This window comes from Tinamus guttatus, unplaced genomic scaffold (assembly GCF_059628265.1).
Source record: "Tinamus guttatus ecotype Peru unplaced genomic scaffold, ASM5962826v1 Tinamus_guttatus_pri_ptg000133l, whole genome shotgun sequence".
NCBI lineage: Eukaryota > Metazoa > Chordata > Aves > Tinamiformes > Tinamidae > Tinamus > Tinamus guttatus.
This window is the reverse complement of record NW_028288667.1, coordinates 4,770,001-4,789,310: the sequence shown is the minus strand read 5'-3', so window position 1 is coordinate 4,789,310 and position 19,310 is coordinate 4,770,001. Positions and strand designations below refer to the sequence as shown.

At 40.6% G+C, this 19,310-nt stretch overlaps 1 protein-coding gene across 1 annotated transcript in view; it reads left to right on the top strand.

Moving 5' to 3' along the window:
- The window catches only part of QTMAN (queuosine-tRNA mannosyltransferase), a 107,251-nt gene that overhangs the window by 57,564 nt on the left and 30,377 nt on the right, over positions 1-19,310 (top strand). The gene's annotated exons all lie outside the window — the stretch shown is intronic.

Here is a 19,310-nt window from a genome sequence, read left to right as displayed (position 1 = left end):
TTTGAACGTTCTGGTGAAGTATCATGGTTTATACTGTTTATTATTGAAGTGCTGTAGAGAACTGTCCACTTGTTTTCTTGGCTGCTGTCTTGATGGATTTTATTATTTCAGGCTAACTAGAGCACTTCAGAAATGGAAGATCATTGGTTCTGTTACTGTGTCTACCCATAATTCTGTATTTCTTCCTGGAAAAAAGAAGTCATTAAACAATTTAGGATGCGACAAAACTTGGAGTGAAAATTCTCGAGTCTGAATTTCCTAGTTAGATAAAGATTCTAATTTGTATTGAATAACTGTCAGCAAGTAATTCTAGAGTTATTTTTGATGAAGATTACATTCCCAAATTTTAAAATGAGCATTTTCTCTTACTCCTTGTAAGCGCTACGCATCGCACACACTTTTTGTTTTAGAAAAGAGTGGGTGTTTTTAGCTGTCGATGCCATTGCTTGGGCTGCGACACGAACAGCTCAGGTACTGCTGTTCTTGGCAGCAGCGCAAAATAAGCAGGTATTTTGCAGGGAGATCAAGAGGCTGTTGGAAAAAGCAATAGCTGGTAACAGAGCTGGAAGCAGGAGGCTTCCTGCATTTGCCTTGTCGTTAGCCCAGGGTCCTTACGGCAGCTCTGGAGCAGTTTCAGTGATGTACGGGCAGGAGTTACCTCTACTGTTTGTGACAGGAGGCAGCTAAAACGCTCAGGACTCGCTGCCACCGTCCTCCCTGCTTGGGGCTAAGGGCAGGCCGTGGAGAATAACCCTTCCCTTCCTCCTGTGCTGGGGTTCATGCCGCTGCGGTGCTTTACTGCGGCTCCCAGAGAAGCTGTGCAAGATTAAGGAATCTTTTTTTTATGATTTTAACATGCAGAAAAATAGAAAACTTATTTTTAAACACTCCTTTTAAAGAAAATAATAATGAAACTTGCATTCGGATCTGGAATTGTTGTGATTAGGAATTGCCATTGGTTTCTACAGGATGACTCTAATTAGCTGCTCAGAAAGTTTCTCATAAAGTCCATACAGGGGTTCTGATATAAGCAATCCTGCTTTTTCTGAGGAATGGGGTTGCAACTGGCTGGTTTCAATACATGAAACCAGTCCACCGAGGCAGAGCTGTTATAGATCACAAGTGGTGATTGATAAGCAAGCTGCTGATGGAGGGAGCAGCAGTGCAGGGGTGATCGGTGTGTGGCAAATTGATGCTGCTCCGTTTGCCTCCCCTTTGCATTGCAGCTTCTCGGGAGTTGGGTTTTTACACCAGGCTGCTGTGTGATGCAGCAGTCTTGTCTGCAAATAACGCATGGTCTGTGTGACTAGGCTGAGAGAAGAAGGCCCCTTTGGAGTCTTATATTGTCTACTAATCCCTTACCAAACTGTATTTTACGAGGGCCTAAAATGTAGGCCTTATGTAACAGCTGGATAGTTTGAGGGGAAAAAAGTGAAATATGGTAGTTGCAGGAAGTATTTCAAGGTGTTTTCTCAATTTTGAGGAGCATCTGACTTTTCTTTGGGCGTAGCTTCAGCTCTCTTCACTTGTGAGCTGATTCAGACAATTCTATAGTCAAGATTTCCATTTTTTCATTGCTGTTATCTCTGAGGATGTTTGACTCAGGAAGATAGTCGTTACACTTTTCACTTTAAGCATCAAATATAAATTTAGCATCGGAAAACTTCAGACCTTTTGAAATATCCATTTCCGTCATCTGCTTCTTCCGTGTCCTGATGTGACCTTCAGTCAGCATCTGAGATCATACGAAGCTCTTATCTGTATTTTTTTTTTTGGAGTGGGGATAGAATTTATCCCTGCTTCTCTACTCCTTGCTTTTCTCTGTCTTATTTATTTATTTGTTTATTTATTTCCTCAAACTTTGCATTTTAGGCTGCAGTGCAGCTGACCATCTCATAAGCGTGCAGCAAAGGAAACCAGTGCTTCTTTTCATATGGATGGATGTTCAGCAGAACAGATTTGCCAAGCCTCAATCAAGCCTGAGCAACCTGACTGCCTTCTGTGATAAAATCCCTGGATTTGGGGATGAGGAGAGAGCAGGGGATGTCACCTAGTCAAGGGGGAAGCACTCTTAGCAAGTCTGTAGGTGACATCAACTTGGGGGACCAGTTGATATATTCAGAAAAATTAGCAAGGAGAAATGCAAAATCCAGCCCTGGGAGGGAATATTCCCTGGTAACAAATCAGCAGGGAGCAGCTTCCCTAGGGAGGAAAGGCTGGGAGTGGAAGGTGTGGGAGCTGAGTCACCTCTTTCCTTCCACACCCTCCTGGGTGGCTTCTTCAAGGGCTGTGCATAGAAATACATAGAAATGTCAGCTTGGAGAATTTCTCCACTGGTCATTGGTATTTTTTTCCTTAAATCTCTAGAAAGTTCACTTGAATTTATGAAATCAATGTCTTTTTTTTTTTTTAATGTATGAATTGCAAAGGAAATCAAAGCTTTTGTTCTAGTAATGGGATAGACTCACAGAATCATTATGGTTGGAAAAGACTTTGAAGATCATCAAGTCCAAAGTCTTGGAGGATGCACTGCTGGGTTTCACAGGGTCTCAAGGATTCACAGAATTCAAATGCATGCCCAAAAACAGGCGTGCCTGAAATCTGCTTGACACTAGTAGCAAGACTTTGTGGACTCAGGAGACTTTAAAAATTATGCTCCTTTCTCATATTTGAGAAAGAGTTTAGCCCAGCATTTTCCGTATTCAAGACTGTTCATGGAAATGTAGGTCCAGCAATACAGTAAGATACTTTTTCAAGAAAGTAGTTAATTGCATATATATAACCTTTAATATGTGAGTATACCTGTCAAGTTTTTAATATTTATTTTATTCAGCCATTGATATACATCATTTATGCCCTGTGTGTAACTCAAGAGGTGGATGCTAGAATGCAGGTTGTGATACTACTGAATAATGAACTGAAGAAATGCAGCAACAGTCTCAGCTTGTTTAGCAGTGACTCTCCTTCATCATAATTTCTTAATGAGCTGCAATGGCTGCTGGATGATTTGAAATACTTTCTGTCATAATTCTGGATTTTCAGCGTTGGTTTATTCACTCTTTTCAGGCTTACTATGCTTCTTAGCTGAGACTCTTCAGTTGTACATTTATTAAAGGTGGGGCCAAGCAAAGGGCTGGTTGTGGTTACGGGGGAGTTGAAGCGAGTGCAGTGGTTCCTTAAAGACAGTCTGTGAATCAACCGTTCGGAAATAAAGGAAGAGAAAATAATGGCAATTAAAAATCACAAAAGGCTGTGCTAAGCACTCGGACTATGGGAGAGCCATCATGGCCTTGCAAAATCTTATTGCCAATTTGAACCCTGCAACTGCAGTATGTAAACGTGGCAACATTACTGAACGTGGCTACTTTAAAAGTTCAATAGTCATGCTTGTTATTGAGCATGGTTGCTGAGAATTGTCAGAAGAAAGTATTTTGAGAGGAGTTCGCAAGAAGAGATCATATTTCTAGTTTAGTGTGCAGCAAAACCAACACATTTGAATGCTGTCGGATCTGGTATAAATAGAGAATAACTGTTCTGTACAAAAATATTGCAAAGAAAATAATCAGTCTCCTTGAGAGCCAGTGGTTTTTATTGTTCATAGGTGCAAAATCTGAAGCAGCTTCGACCAAATGTCAGAAGTAATTTGAGTGTTTGGTATGTTAAATCTAATTGCACTATTTCCACAAGGACTGTTATATGTATTCCTGGCTGCTTTTTATGCATTTATATACACTTCTCAGCCTTTTATACAAATTCGAGAAATAAAATCCTAGAAGACACTGAAAATTGTAAGTTGGCAATTCTTATTGAAAGAAAATGATCAAAAAGTGCTAAGGAAATGCATTTGTAGACAAATGTAGACCTTTTCTATGTCTGTATTTGCAGATGTTTTTGGATCATTTGATTGCAAAATAATTCATAAGTTTCACCTTTGATATCTATCACTGTTTTATTTTTAAGGACTTATTTTTTTTATTCAGTTATTGCTGGGTCCTGAACAAATAAAAAGGAGGAATACATTAAGGAGAGGCTTGTGGGAAGAAAAGTGTTCATGAAGACTTCCCTTCCTGAACCTCATGGAGGTAGCTTCAGTAAAAATAAAATAAAGGGGAAAAACCACGGGTAAACGAGTAACCACAGAAGAAAGAAATGGTTGAAAGCCAAGAGAGTGGTGATGATCAGCCGAAAAATAAAAAATCAGCTGAAGTACCCCAGCCTGTGCAGTGCCCATCGGCCTTCTATTTTTCTATCTGTTAGCCAGATAGCACACGTGGTGCTGCACATGGATCCCCTTCCACCAATGTTATACAATAAATTCCCCCTTCCACCAATGTTATTCAGTGAGTTTGACCAGAGAACAGGGAGTGTGTCTCAGTAGCAAGGTATTGCCTCTTAAGATACTATAAAAATCAGTTCTGTCGACAGTCTAATTTAGATAAATGGTGCATACTGGTGAATTCAGCCCCTGACTTCTTGCTCATTCCCATTACTTGCCTTGAATTCAAGTATAAATGTTAAGTTTTTCACGGAGCTCCCTGTTTGCCAAAGCCCAAGGTATTTAAGGTTAATATGTATTTGTTGTTCTTTTTGGGGAGTGTCATCTCCTATCACAATGAACAATGAAGGAGGAGGACGAAGAGCTTCCAGAAAGCACCGAACGCTACAGATGATCCATCAAGAGTTAGCTGAATGCTCTTGTGAGAGCTGGAAATTTCCCTGACAATGTTTTGGCACATAACACTTCTGACAGCCAAATATTTTCCAGCCCGTGTTCAGAATTACTCGCAATGTCAGTTATTGCTGATATTTGTACTGTCTGGCAAATCTGAGAGTTGATGGGCACATCGCGCTGTGAGCCCTTCTCCGGCGAGATGCTGAGCACACTCAAAGCCCCTTTGCTCAGTGTGTTAGGAAAGTGCTCCATGTTTCACAGGACCTGTGCAATGTGCTGCCAGCACGCACAGGAAGAGCACAAGAAAATATAAATGTGGCATATAACTGGGACGTGATGCCTTCTCAAGGTAAGGAAACGTTTGGTTTGGAGAGGAGAGGGAAAAACGGGCCTGGGTGATAGAGACATCATAAAGTGCTGCTATACAAAAGGAGGTTTCTTGGAACCAAAGATGATGGAGCACTAGAATGAAATTAGAACAGGGTTAGGGGAGTTTTTACTCTCATGTATGTACTGATACCACTTGAATTAATCACACAGTCCTTCATATGTATATTGTCAAGCATCTTATCTCCAAATCGGAGCCAGTTATATTAGAAATACCCTATACCTTCAAAATGCTGGTTTCCCACCTTGCCTCAGACATTATATATAACTATAATGACTATAAAACATCAGTCAAAAACTTTTAATAAAAGAAGTTCTCACTGTTTCTTATTTGCAGGGCTTAAATATCACCTGATTCTGACATACCTGAAGTGGAAGAAAAGGAGACAGAAAAACTGTCTATCCAGTCTTCTTCCAAAAGTTGTAGCTAAGTCTTTCTATCCTGTAGGCATGTTCTACTGTGAACTTACAAACAAGTTGTCGATTATTTTTATTAATTTATTCAGAAATGTCATTTTAAGCCTTCTCTTCTTGGTAAAACATCTTCTCTTGATTCCTGAGCATGAGTAAATGCCCGTAGAAGGTTAAAGTTAAAAGCTGTCTTGAGTCTATCTTGGCAAAAGTGTCAAAGTGGGTTGGGTTTTGCATTACCCAAGTACCGCAGAACATGAAAGTCCAGCTCTTTGCTTGAGCTGAGATTACATCTGAATGCAAGGAAAAAGCAACAAAGGTCCACAAAATATCTGAAATCTGCAAATACTTCCTTCCTTTCTTAACCTACACTTTCATTGCGTGACTGTAAAGAACAGCAAATCTTTGTTCTGTCCCTCACAGTTCCCAGTCAGTCAGGGCAGAGAAACAGGCAAGAAGTTTTGGGGTGCAAACTTGTTATCAGTTTTCCTACAGTTTCCATCTCACTCTGTCAGCGCTGAGCACATCAAAATCATGAGCTTCCAGCTACTTTTAAACATCAGAGAAGTTTTTTATTTGTTTGTTTTTTAATTGAAAAATTATATGTGAATATAGTTTATGCCTGTGAAGTTCTTCATGATTTTAAAGCTTTGCTGAGTTCTGGGTTGATTGGAGTGTCTTGCAAGAACTTGAATTATAATGTTGGGTTCAAGAGGGGAATTTTGTCTGCTTTAGGTGAAGAGGAGAAAGGACAAGCATTTATATTGGTAAGAGCCTGTTCTGTACAAGTGGGGCAAATCTAGAACCATAGGTTCAGTGATTCATATAGCTGGGGTACAGAAGTGTACATTGTACCTTATGTAGACTTGGAAATATGGCAAAAAGTGATTTTTAGGCTCTTACAGCTCAGCTTGTGGTAATTTAAATCTGAAATAAGTTAATAGAGTCATCCTGTTTATGGATCATCATCTACAAAGGCCCTCTTGAAGAGCTTGTGTCCTGTTCACTAAGAATACCTGCATATAAACTCTAATTATATTTATTCAGGGAGGCAGAATGCAACTTCTCTGGTTGTCTCAAAACACAACAGCAAATTCGGTTGCAAACTGGAATGCTCCAATCATTGTACTTATTCCTTCGTTTCATCCCAGCAAGGTTATTCTTTTGGAAAGCTATCATAAAAGCAATCCCTTCTTTTTGGTTAAAAGCCATTCATATGATGACAAAGCACTGTTCTTCCATTTATGTCTGTATTCATCCATTTATACTCTAAAGATTTCCAGCTTGCTTCTTGGATTTATAGCCAGCTGGCTGCTATGTGTAATATGAACATACTCTGACCGAGCATGAGATGTTTTGTCTAGTTTAACTCGTAGTTGCAATGTTCATTCTAGGCTACAGCTCACCTGCATGCATTTAGCATTCACTGAACAAGATCCCAGAATCAGGGCTCGCTATCTCACTGTGTTTGTACAATCTACCATTATTAGGGAAATGTTAAGCTAAAAAAAAAAAAAAAAATCCCTGCTGGCACTGAATTGGATAAAATGAATATGTTCAAGATGGTAGGTCATAACTGAGCCAGCTCATGTGGGATCGGTGCCCACTTTTTGGCATTTACAATAAACTTTGGAACGACTTTGTAACATGAATGTTTTAATAGCAACTGGAGAGGGGGAGGAAAGGCAGGAAAGAGGGACATATGCACTCTTTTTTTTTCCTTATGCTTGCTAGATAGTTGATTTTTTCCAAAGGTAATCTAGAAAGCTCTACCTGTTAGCAGATTTCTACAGTCTTTGCACAAGGACTGAATATTCCTTGCAGGTGGAGGAAATTCACTGAAAATAATATTCTGAAATGTCCAACATAAGTTATCCGGGAGAAACTTTATCTGCAAAAGAAAGAAAGCATGTTAAAAAGCATTAATATACTTTGACTTTGTAAGAAACATTATATATGATTTTTTTTTCTTTTTGCAACACTGTTGGGCTCTGAGAGAGGCAATAGAACCGTTAATTAGTCATGCTGATCCCAATAAGATTGGAATATGCAATATAACATACTAAAGCCCATTTATTCTTGACAGCTATCAGAAGGAGCCTCTACATATTTTAAAGGCCCATTAGGTTTCGTTTACATACTCCGTTGAAACTGGTATGCTTTGCTTCCAGTGGGACTGCCAGTGGCACGGGCTGACCCAAGCTGAGGATTGGACTCCAACAGGATTGAATTTCCTTCCTATTCTCTGCAGTCACTATTTATTATATTGCCACAACTTCAGGTCAAAGACTGTCTCTCTGTGGCAGTGGATTGAACCCAAAACAATGTAGTCCTCAAACCCAGGGTGTCGGGAGATTACTATAATAAAAAGGAAAATAATTGAAAAAATATATATCAGAAGCAATTTTCCACAATGAGAGAGGTGGTCAAGGAATCAAAACAGTGCCTTCAGGTATGGTGCACAACAGCACAACAAAAATGTGCCAGGCTTTAAATTGCACTAGCAATCTGGAAAGGATTTTCCAGCTGGAACTGTGTTAAGTGTTAATAGTGAAACCTGGGTATTTTTTCCTTTGATCTCCCTTCTAGCTCATATAGAATAATAGGATCAAAATAAAATGCTATTTATATGAACACCTTGTCCTTTTGATCTTAGCAGGAAAAAATTCTGTCTGCGACTAGAACCTAGCACACAGGGCATGTGCTCCTTGTAGTTGGACCTTATAATTTATCATGACTCTCAATAAATAGTGACACAGGCAATTTTGGTGTAGTTCATGAACTTAGTTATTGTTTTTCTCCTAAAAATCCTTAATTACATTTGCAGGAGAACCAAGAGAAATGAAAGCAGGATCAGTAAGCGGGTGATGGACAGGGATTCACACATGCTAGCCTACTGTTGTGTGCTTCTGCATCACCGAATATGATGTTAGTAGTTCCTTGACCACAAGGCAGACCTATTAAATTAGTCTGCTCTGACTGGGAGAGCATGAGCATGAGCCTAAGAACAAATCGTTGGCTGTGGTAGATTATCCTAGCTAGTAGGGTTGGGATCCCTGCTTTGTGCAGCAGGAAGGGAACATGCCCCAGATGTGGCACCAAGGTTTCTTCTGCTTCTGCAGAGGCCACCTCTGGGGGAAGGAGTGGAGAGGTCCTGCAGATGGTAATTATGGATCCCCTTGGCTATAATGTCGAGATCTGCCATACAGATAATCCGCAGATGAACACGGGCACCTTTCATCTCTTTCTTCACCCCGTGCCACCGGTCAGCCGTGCTCCTTTGGAAGTTGTTATCGTGAGCGCTTACTCAAAGTGAAGCTGTTTCTTCATGCTCTTTCAAATCTCTTATTAAGATTCTTCTCCACCGTAGGCTTGGGCTGCCTCGAAACAGCTGAGTTGTGCTTACTGAGGTGACTGATGGTGCCTCTTTGTGATCCCTTCTTCAGTTGTTGTAACCTCCTAGAGCAGATTAGATGGGCATGAAGTGCTGTGCCAAATGAAAGGAAATAAACCCAAGTCCTGCAGGCCACCAAAGCCATAATTACTGCTGTCTGGGAAGAGGGATTAGCGAGTGTGAAGAAACACTAGCTAGGAGAAGTCCAGTGGCCAAGCAGTAGCTTGGGGGTGTCAAATGTTTCTCTCAAGCTTTACACCCCACTGTCGTGTATATTTAGCTATTAAGCTTACTCGATGGAAGCAGCCTGCTCGTTGTTCTCCCGTGCCAGGAGCAGCCCTGTGCAAGTGCTGGTAGGTGTTTAGGCTCTTGCTGATATTGCTGTGGTGGAGGCTGCAGCAAGGTCTGCTGCAGGCCTAGCTTAGTTGCGTCCCTGCGGTCTGCCACAAGGTCAGAGGAGTTGGGAGAACCGTAACTGGAGCTCAGCTGGTGCAGGGGAGCAGATTTCCCCCGTTCTTGTAGGACTCCCTATTCTTCATCTGATGAGTGTTACCATGTAATTTATTGGGTGCACTAAAGATATCTCATCTGCTCTAACCAAGCTCATTTGAGGGCCCAAGGCAGTGTGGACTTACTCACACAGAGTGCAAAGGGGGCCCAGAAATCTGTACTTTCACATTCAGAAGTACTTTTAAGATTTAGAAGCACTTTTACATCAGGAGATGGAAGGACGTAGGCGTCTGATGGACAAGAAGTTAGAGAGTTATAAAGATTATTAGCTCTTCTTGCAATGAGAATGGGATTACCCTGCTTCTGTGGTTAGCAGAAATCAGATCCGCTCTGTCCTGAAGTCAGTGGGGTACGAGTTAATACAAGGTAGTAAAGGAATAACAATAAAATAAAATAGCAAAGTCGATGTTCTTTTATGATGATAACAGTACGATCCTGTTTTCAGTCTAAGGCCCTGCTGAAAATAGTATTTTCTGATGCCTGGATAAGTCTGATTTACATATATACAAAGTTTATGAATAAAGCTATGAGTAAACTTAGCGTTTTACTTTTTTCCTCCTCCTCTAAAGTAATTTGCTATTGTTCAAACTTTCAGCTTTCACTGGTTTTGTTTCCAAAACCCCAAAAGGAAGAGAAAATAACAAAAGTCCATGAAGGCAAAGGGGATATGTTCTCATTTCAGTTCACAGAATTTCCTGCCTTTAAACAATACAAATATATGCCCTTAGGTCTATAACGTGCTGGAAGGATACTGAATCCTTGAAGCAGATCAAATTAACAGCGAGTCCACTATAGCAATACAGAGTATTACCAGCACATCCAATAGATCTCAACAAAAAGTCACTGAGTTTGGGCCACGTTTCCAAGCTGTACAAAATCCCAAACTGCTGACTCCATAAAAGCAAAAAAACGTTAAAAACCTGTGAGCAAATTCTAAGTTGAACTGGACGCAAATAAAATCTGACCCTTAATAGTTGCAGTTGTTCATTACAAGCCTTCTCTAAAGCAGTTATTAAATAAAACTTTGAAATACGTCAGCAAGGAGAGGGGCCTTGGGTGCGTTGGCTGTGTGAAACCTGCCAAGTGCACCCTGTGTGAGGATTGCTTCCCAGCAGTCAGCATAGAAGCATTTGGGAGCCCTATTTCCTTCTTTTTCCTACAAAAAACTGCTTATTGCTCTTCCTATTTTACAATTCTTAGTATTTATTTTACTTTACATTGAGCTATCATAGTAGGTCACTCAGGTTACCTTAGTAGGTAGCTCAGTGAGGAGACACGTGGGTTTTGCAGGAGTTTGGCCCCATGGGGAGGCTCTGCAAGGAGCCCCATGAAGCAGCAGCCGTTTTCTGGCACCTGCACGTTAAGGGACAGATCCTCGGCTCTTCTAAACCAGCATCAGAGAGTCATGCTGATTTATACCCCACCAAAAAAAAAAAAGGAATTCCAAGGATTCTCTTTTTTTCCATTCACAGTGCTGCTACTAGTAGTAATAACATTTTTAGAGCTTTCTGGGGAAAAATACAAAACAAAACAAAACCTTAATCCTTACACAGCAGAGCTATGCTGCAAGTGAAGCTTTAGAGATGAAGAAAGACTTTTGGTGTTTGGACAACGAGACACCGACTTACTGGCAAAGTCGGGCTTAAAACTCGGGGTTTCCTCTAAGCCGAGGCCAGATGCAAATGCACTTACCCCTTGGTTGTAACACAGGGAAATACTGATTTATTTAATACAGTAGCACATTTTCAAACAGGAGCCATAGGCTCGACATTGCCACCCGGTCCTCAGGCTCAGGGCAAGTGGCTGGACCTTGTGATTTGAGAGCCCTGTGGCTGCAATAACTGCACCGTGGTCCTGTGTTTTTCTTATTACTTCATTGCTGTATTCTTGACAAAATGTGGTTTAGATTTCTGTGTGTATAAAATCGTTATTTTTAATGTGTTTCTCTTTTGCTGATAATGGTAGTTTACTTCAACTGAGCCTTCAAGTGAAAGTGGGCTTCATTGCTTATTTATTTCATGGGATACCTGAGATGATAGCGGTAAATAATTAAGGTGGAATATGTGTTTTCCTGAGAAACACCCAGAAGTTTGCATGTGCGCAGTGGGATGAATGATCGAAACCAGATGTGGGCAAGTGGAACATTTTACATAAATTTATTAAAATCATTATTTACCTGTAAGTTATAAGACGGGCTTAGTTGCACTAGCTTGTTGCCAATACACACTGCCAATAATCTGCCAAAAAGCAGCTTGCTGGCAAAATCAGTGAAATGGTTAGCTTATGCCTGCACAGAACATTACAACCCGGAGTCAAATGAAAACCTACCATAAACGAGCTCTTTGATGCTGGATTCGCTGGAATATGTTATTGATATATGGTGTACAGTTTATATGGATTATGTATGCTGTGCAAGAAATATGGATATCTATTAAGTGAAACTTGATATGTAATCGTTTAGGACAGTTATTGTTTTCAGTATTTGCCATGAATAGGATCATGCAGTGACTGTTTGGCTTTAAAATACAGGCTGGTCATGTGCAGCCCAAAGCACTAGGACGCTATTTGTTCAATTAATACAGCAAAGCTATTGAAAATGTAAAATATCTGACATCTATACAGAGTAATTTTAAAGGCAACTTTTCTTTTAGGAACAATTTATACATTACATAAACGTACATTTTTCATCCAAGTATCATTTTGAGAATAGCAAGCTTAAATATTGGAGGCCATAGGGAAACATAATATTACGATAATGTTCTTTGGTGCGGTTTGGAAGGTTTTAGGAAACATTTGGAAGTATTTTTCTCATAAAGTCACTTAACTATTGAAGTGTTATGATAGCACTCCCTTCTGCATTGCGTATGTTACAAAACAGTCTGTTTAAAGGGGACATCCATTCTGAATATCCTGATTAGAAGGATTTCCACAAAACAGGAAATTATATGCTACAGGATCCTGGTATTAGTTTTAATTAAAAAAAAAAAAAAAAAGCAGAAGCCTGGATGATTTAAGGTGCAATATGAGTTTGCAAGCATCCATTTCCAGCTCAGTTTAGCAAGAGGAGATACTGTATTGTCTGGAGCTATATATGAAATTTGCATTCTCTAAATAAGCACTCAGGAGCTGAGTTGTGATTTTCTACTTAAGTAAGCACTAATAAACATGAGCAATCCCTCAGGGTACTAAAGAACCCTAAAAATCATGCATTTCTCAGGAGCCTAGCTGTTTTTCTTTTGTTTTTTTCCCCATAGTGCAATCCATTCTTTTGAACTTCTGCAAAAGGCAAACTTGAGTCAAGAGTTCCTGAAGTTCTGTCAGTTGTTATCAAGGTGCCTCTCGCAGCTCCAGAAGTGCCTCTACTTCCTTGCAATGTCCCTGGAGCATTCCCATCTTAAATAATACCAAAATTTACTTTTCTAAAAAACATTGATTCCCACATCGTTTAAAAACATTTTTTTAAAATTGTTTTCGCATCTTGCACAAAATAACGCGTAAGTTATTTTCTTCTGCTTTGTCAAATATATATTGCAGTTCCTTACTTTTTTTCAGGATAATTTTCAAAGTTATTAATTTTCAAATTTTAATTAGTTAAGAATAATGCTTCTAGAAGCTATAACTCTGCACAGGTTCTTATATTTGTGATTAAGGGAGCCTAAGATATGAATTCAGAAAGAATTTCAGAATTTATGGTGATATCCTGGAATCAAGGGGAATTTTGTCTATGACTTCAGTGGACCCAGTACCAACTTCCCTGTATTCAAGTATATGGAAAGTATAAGTGCAGTAATCACTGTCTGATTTTTCTTTAAGCACTTGAGATATTGTTGAAGTAATTTGTCATTAGTAAATATGTAACAATGTGGAATAATCCCATACACACTGGATTGGAGCAGGTAGGCTTTTGCCTAAAATGAACAGCAGCCTAAAGGAGTCAAAAAAGGTGAGCATAGGTTTTCAAGAACTATTTGTATTAATTTCACCTGCCCCTGCTCCAGGTCTGCATAGTTTTGCTGCAGGTTCGTATTTTAGAAGATGGTTCTTCTCCGTGTGTTTTGGGGAATTAGGATTGCAGGATGCTTCTGTTAAAATCCCAATCACTGATGAGGCTTCACACTGCATTTTAAGCAGGAATGCGTATGTTAGAAATTCAAATATAATATTCAGCTACTAGCAGCAACACCTATTACACAGCTAATGTGGGTGTGTGGAACAAGATCCCTGTGTCCAGGAGCTGAAGAACATGGTGGAATGGAGAAGGGAGCCCAGCAGTGCTGAAATGATGACCAAGGTTGGGAGGGACCTTTGGGGACCATCTCGCCCTCATCCTGGAGGTGGGCGGTAGGAGGGCGAGAGGCTGTGGACACACATTGGTACAAGAGAAGTCCCAACTAGATACACAAAAGAAAAATCACCACGGCAGCGAGCAAACGCTGGAAAAGTGGCCCAGAGAGATGCAAAATCCTTGGCGTTATCCAAAATGCAACTGGCTGAGGCTCCGAGCAGCCCAGGCTGGTGGGATGTACCTTGAGCAAGAGGTGAGACCCCAGGTGTCTGCACGTCCCGTGCAATATGTGTGGTTTTCTGCTGCTCTGTTCCCCCCAGGCCATGGAGAGCAGACACTTCCCAGAAGATGATGGCAGCAGGAAATGATTGCATATCCCAAGTAATGTTCCCCTGTTCCTGCACCTTCCACCTTGCTTACAGAGAGATGCTGCTAGCACTCCAAATCTCTCTGCAAACCCTGCTTAGTCGACCCATGAAAACTCACATTTGACTGCGGGAAGACAAGCTCAGCCGCAGACCTGGCGGTTTCTTCTGCTGCCGACTTCCCAGTGCTTAATCTTGGCTCTGTTCCGTTTCCTTTCTGCTCTCTCTCTTTGCTCCTAATCCTTGTCCATGCTTATAAGCCCCTAATATTTATATGGCATTATCTGTGTTGGAGATTACTGCTGACAAGTAATCTCTTCCCGCTTCTGAATGAAGAATTATAACCATTGCTACACAGGGGGAAGTGAAATTAGAGCACGGAGAGTATGCGGCAACTTCACTGAACCCTCATATCAAATGAGGCATCCCTAAATATTAATTGGGAATCTCCCTTCAAGCTTTTAGGTTTGCACCGTAGCACAGCTTTGGTGCACCTGACCCCGCTGAACAACACAGGAAAAAATATCAAGAAAGAAAAGTCTTTGAAATGAAACCAGTTTTGTGATTCGATGCAATCTCTTGTGAAGCAGGCAAATACAAAAGCGTCTGTTTTACTGCTATGCCATGACTAACATTGAATATGAAACCCAACCATACTGAGGGCAATGTCCTGAAAGCTCAGAAATGTCCTTGCTGTGGTCACGCTTGTGCCGTGCCTGGACGGTAGGGCAGGTTATGCCGTTTTGCATTTGTTTGTAGCCAATGTGGAACCAAATTCAGCATGGGAACAGGATGCATCCTGGCAGAAATTAAGAAGGGACAAAAGTAGAAGTTTCCTGGTGTTGCAGTGTTTATCACTGCAAAATTACAGTCTATTGCAACATCTACGAGCCCAGCAATTGCCAGTATATATCTGGTCCTGACCGTCCGGGATTGCAAGGGACCCTCCTGTATTTGGCCTTTGGAGAGCTATTTATCTTATGCTCTTTTATTATTTCTTTAGCGTTGTTTCTTGTTTCTCTTTCCTTTTAATGGCAGTATGATTTTGTCCACTCTACTTCCACAACTGCCTATAAGTTTGCTCGCAAATCTAAGTAAATATGCAGAATTCAAACACTTTTTAAGCTCCTATCCATTCTTACAAATTATTCTTGCTCTTCAAAGCACCATACAAGACTCATAATTTGATCTAAGCTAAACCTAAACTCTTTAGTTAGGCCTTCTCATGTGGTTTCTGTCACTCTACCAGTGACATCACCCTCCTTCCATTCTTACTTTTGTTGTTTTTAATAAAATTGCGCACAAAGTGTCTCTTGGTGCCATGAGAAGAAGCCAGTTCTCATAAATAAATTTTCATTAGGGCAAACAAAGTGTTGTGAATAACCCACCCAGTGCAGCAGGACAGTGTGTTGTTAAAGAGCTAGGGGAAATTCACGTCTGTTTTAAGGAGAATGACACGCATTTCCTGTAAGGGGAAATTTTGTGGCATAAATGCAAAGAAAGAACAGTCTGGGTAGACCAAGGAGAGTAAAAAATCTGCCAGTCAAAATGCCAAATATTCAGATTAAAATTCAAACCGCTTTTTAGTAGGAGGAATTTTCGTTTTGTATAAATTTAGCTATTTTTTAAGCCTTTGTTCTATTTTTTTTAACCAAACATCTATAAACAGGATACAGCAAGTGAGAGGTTTTGAAGGCCTCCTGTTCTCGGGGTCTTCATGTAGTTATGAAATCATCTGTTAAATGTCAGAGAGTCTCAAAAATCAGAGTAAATAAAAGAAGAAAATATTTTTAATTTCCATGAACAAGCCACAGTATTAAAATTAGAAATTTAAGCATTTCATTTTTTGTTTTGAACTGTCATTTTTAAATGCATAAAAGTGAGTTATTTATACAAGTAAAAGATTTTACATGCTTTTAAAATGTAAGGGAGAAGACCTTGTTGCATCTGTTAAAAGCACCAATATCTGTAGGCTTTAGTGCTATTTTTCTTGTGGAGAACCTCGCATGTGCAAGATTTCGCGGCATCAAGTCCATAAATACAAACACCCATATTAAAAATAGAGTAGTGGGGCATTTCTCGTAGGTGATTAGGGTGCATTGTATAGCTACGGATGAGAAAAATAGATGCATCTTTATCAATGATTAAATCCGACGCGTTTGCTCCTGCAGCTCCCTGAGTTTTCCCGTAAGCAGCAGCTCCCTCCCCATCTTTGCTCTCTGCGGCTGCATCTCCTGAAATTAGACCGGGATTTCAGGAGCTCTGATGATCTTTATGGGAGAAGATCCCGTCTCCAAAGGTTTTGCATCGCTCACGTTGATGACACCCTCTGTACAAACGAGCCCAGATGTAATTAGTTGGCGGTGAGGAATGAAGTGCCCTGGCTCCCACGCGCCAGCGTGGTCAAGACTGAGGCATGGAGAGGGCAGGCTGAGGGCACAACCCTTCATTGAGACCATTGAGGAAATTTTCTTTTCTATATGCAAACCTGAAGCTCAGAAAGTGCATTTTAGGCATGTCTTCTTGCATTTTGGAAGTTAATTCTGGCTATTCTGCAACCTTAGTAGTTTTGGTCAGTTTGCCAAACTTGCATTTTATTTTGTCTCTTGGTAAAGCAGAGCTAGTTTTTTGTTTCTTAGTTTTGTTGGGATTCTCGAATGATTTCAGGCTATGGTCATCTTTATAACTCCTACCTGCATGACCATATAGAAATCCTGTGTGCTCGTGATGTTTAAAAATGACCAAGTTCTGGGCAGGTCCTGGACATAGAGATGATTCTGTTTAGAACCAGGCAGAAAAGAAAAACGAATGAGAGCCTGGAAGAGGAAAAATGGAATGGCTGGAGCAGGAGTGTTCTGCAGAAAATGTAAACACAAAAAATGTGCTAAGTGGACATTGTCTTTCTCCAGCATACTTCGGGGAAATGCACGTGAGCCGCTTTAGAGGACTTCGTATTGCTATTCGTTTATTTTCAGGCCATTTATTTAAGTGTCATAAAGAACATTAGCTAGTGGTTAGGGACTACAATATCCATTATATCATTCCAATCATGTGGACAAGTTTATACTGTATATGATTTACAGCGGTCTTTCTGCCACTAAAAGTGTTATATCCAGGTACAGCGTTTCACACGTAGTTGCGTACTAAAATTCAAGTGGCTGAACCCAAACACGTCCTCCAATGGAAGTCCAAAGAATTAATGTTTTTACATGAACGCCTTTGGTTCCAGCTAGAGCAGTTTATGGCGCTCTGCCTACATCTTTTATCATGTCTCCACTGTTGTTAGTAAAATATACAGAACTACTTTATGCCAAAACAATGGAAGTTAATGCAGATAACTTGTTCCAAAGCTAACCATCAAATAAATCTCTCTTTTTTTTTAAACTGTTAAGTGAAATGGTGTTCTAAAACTTTTAAAAATTGTCAAGATGATGAATACTGTGTGTGTAATACAAGTAAATACTGCAGAATTGATTGCACACACATGTCTTAAATAAAGGATATTAAATAGTTTATTCCAGAGAGAAATCGGTGAAGTTTTATCTAATACTATTAGAAATTCTGCAATGACAGATCAGATTTATGAGGACTGGAAAGTAAGAAAAAAAAATGATGGGCTGAGCGATTAAAGACAGCCAGGAAGAGGCGGCGTATCCAGGTATTCCTGCCTCTCAATTCCATCAAGGAATTCTTTTTTCTGGGAATGGTTTTGCAGGCATGGTTGCCATGGTCTCAAAGTGGGACACACTATGGGCAAAAATATGTTGAATTATCAAAATAACAGAAAATCCAAAGATGATTTTGTTTCTGAGAGGAAACCACAGGCATGCAGAATTCCTGCTTGTGCTGGGGGTTAGTCCTGGGTGTTGTGATGCCCGGCAGGTCATTAAACCTATTTCTGCTCCGGCTTTTCCCCATGAGTAAAAACACAACAGTGGATCCTCACAGCGCTGCGAAGGAGTTGGAAAAAGCAGGCAGTGTTACAACATTTTCCTTGTTGAGGGTCCTCCTTGAATGGTTGCTCCCCGCCACGCGCTTCCAAAGGGAAAGGCAAGAGATAATCCAAAATATCCAGCGCGGTTCGGGGGGTCTGAACCGATGTCCTCGCTGGACAGGAGACACCGCTGCCCTCCAGGTTGGGCGGTTGTGACACAAGCCAGTCCTACAAGGGTGACCTACCAAGGTCTCTGTGTGGTTTTGGGGTTTAGGCTGTTGTGACACGAGCCAGTCCTACAAGGGTGACCCACCAAGGTCTCCGTGTGGTTTTGGGGTTTAGGCTGTTGTGACACAAGCCAGTCCTACAAGGGTGACCCACCACAGGTCCCTGTGTGGTTTTGGGGTTTTGCTGGGCCAGAGCTGGCTACATTTCCTTAGGTATCTCCTCAGAAAGCACCATGAGCAGGACATGTGGGCTTCAGTTCACAGAAGGCACTTGATAAAGTTTCTACCTTAAAAGCTGTTAGCAGAACGACTGCGGCTGTAAGTGTTGAAGGGCCCTGTTTGTAAAGGTGATTAAAGTTTGGGCTTTGGCTGAGGGTGGCTAATTCATTGAGATGGAAATAGTTTAACTCCGAGACTCATCTGGGATCCTCTTGTGTTTATAATATTGGTAATTGATTTGGATGAGCCTATTGAATGTGATTGAACTTTTCTGATTGCATCCACAGAGGAGACAGGACAAGTGAAATGGAGAGCAGTTAGAAAACGGGGCTCTCGGAGGTGATTTGGTCAGTGAATAGAAAATGCAGCTTAATGTAGATGAACGTAGAAATAATATGCCAAGGGGCAGCAACCCAAATCAGAGAATATATATTAAATGGAGCAGCTACACAGCATACTGACTTAGGAAAGGGGATTTAGGGGTTATTGAAGAAAAATCCTCAAAGCAACTATTCGAGTGTGCAGCTGCAGTCAACCTCCCATAGTGTGTGTGTGTATTTGTATTTTGGTAATAATTTCAAAGAGAAGGGTCTGCTTGTGTTTAAAGACGCTGCAAAGTGGATCATTCCCGGATTTAAGAATATTTGTTTTAACAAAAAGCTAAAGAAGCAGTTTGTTCCCCGCTCCAAAATGAGCGGTTACCGTGATGGAGCAAAACTCTGCGGGACTGAGCAGGAGGTTGATAAAGTGGAGCAAGTGTTCGCTTTAGTAAACAGCTCGGTAAACAGGCCGGCGTGTGTAAACACTCCGGAATTAAAAGGAAACAGAAAATTCAAATGTCTCCACTTATCTGGAAGAGCCATAATCACCCTGAAAGGCATGTAAGTAAATAATAGTATTTGGGAA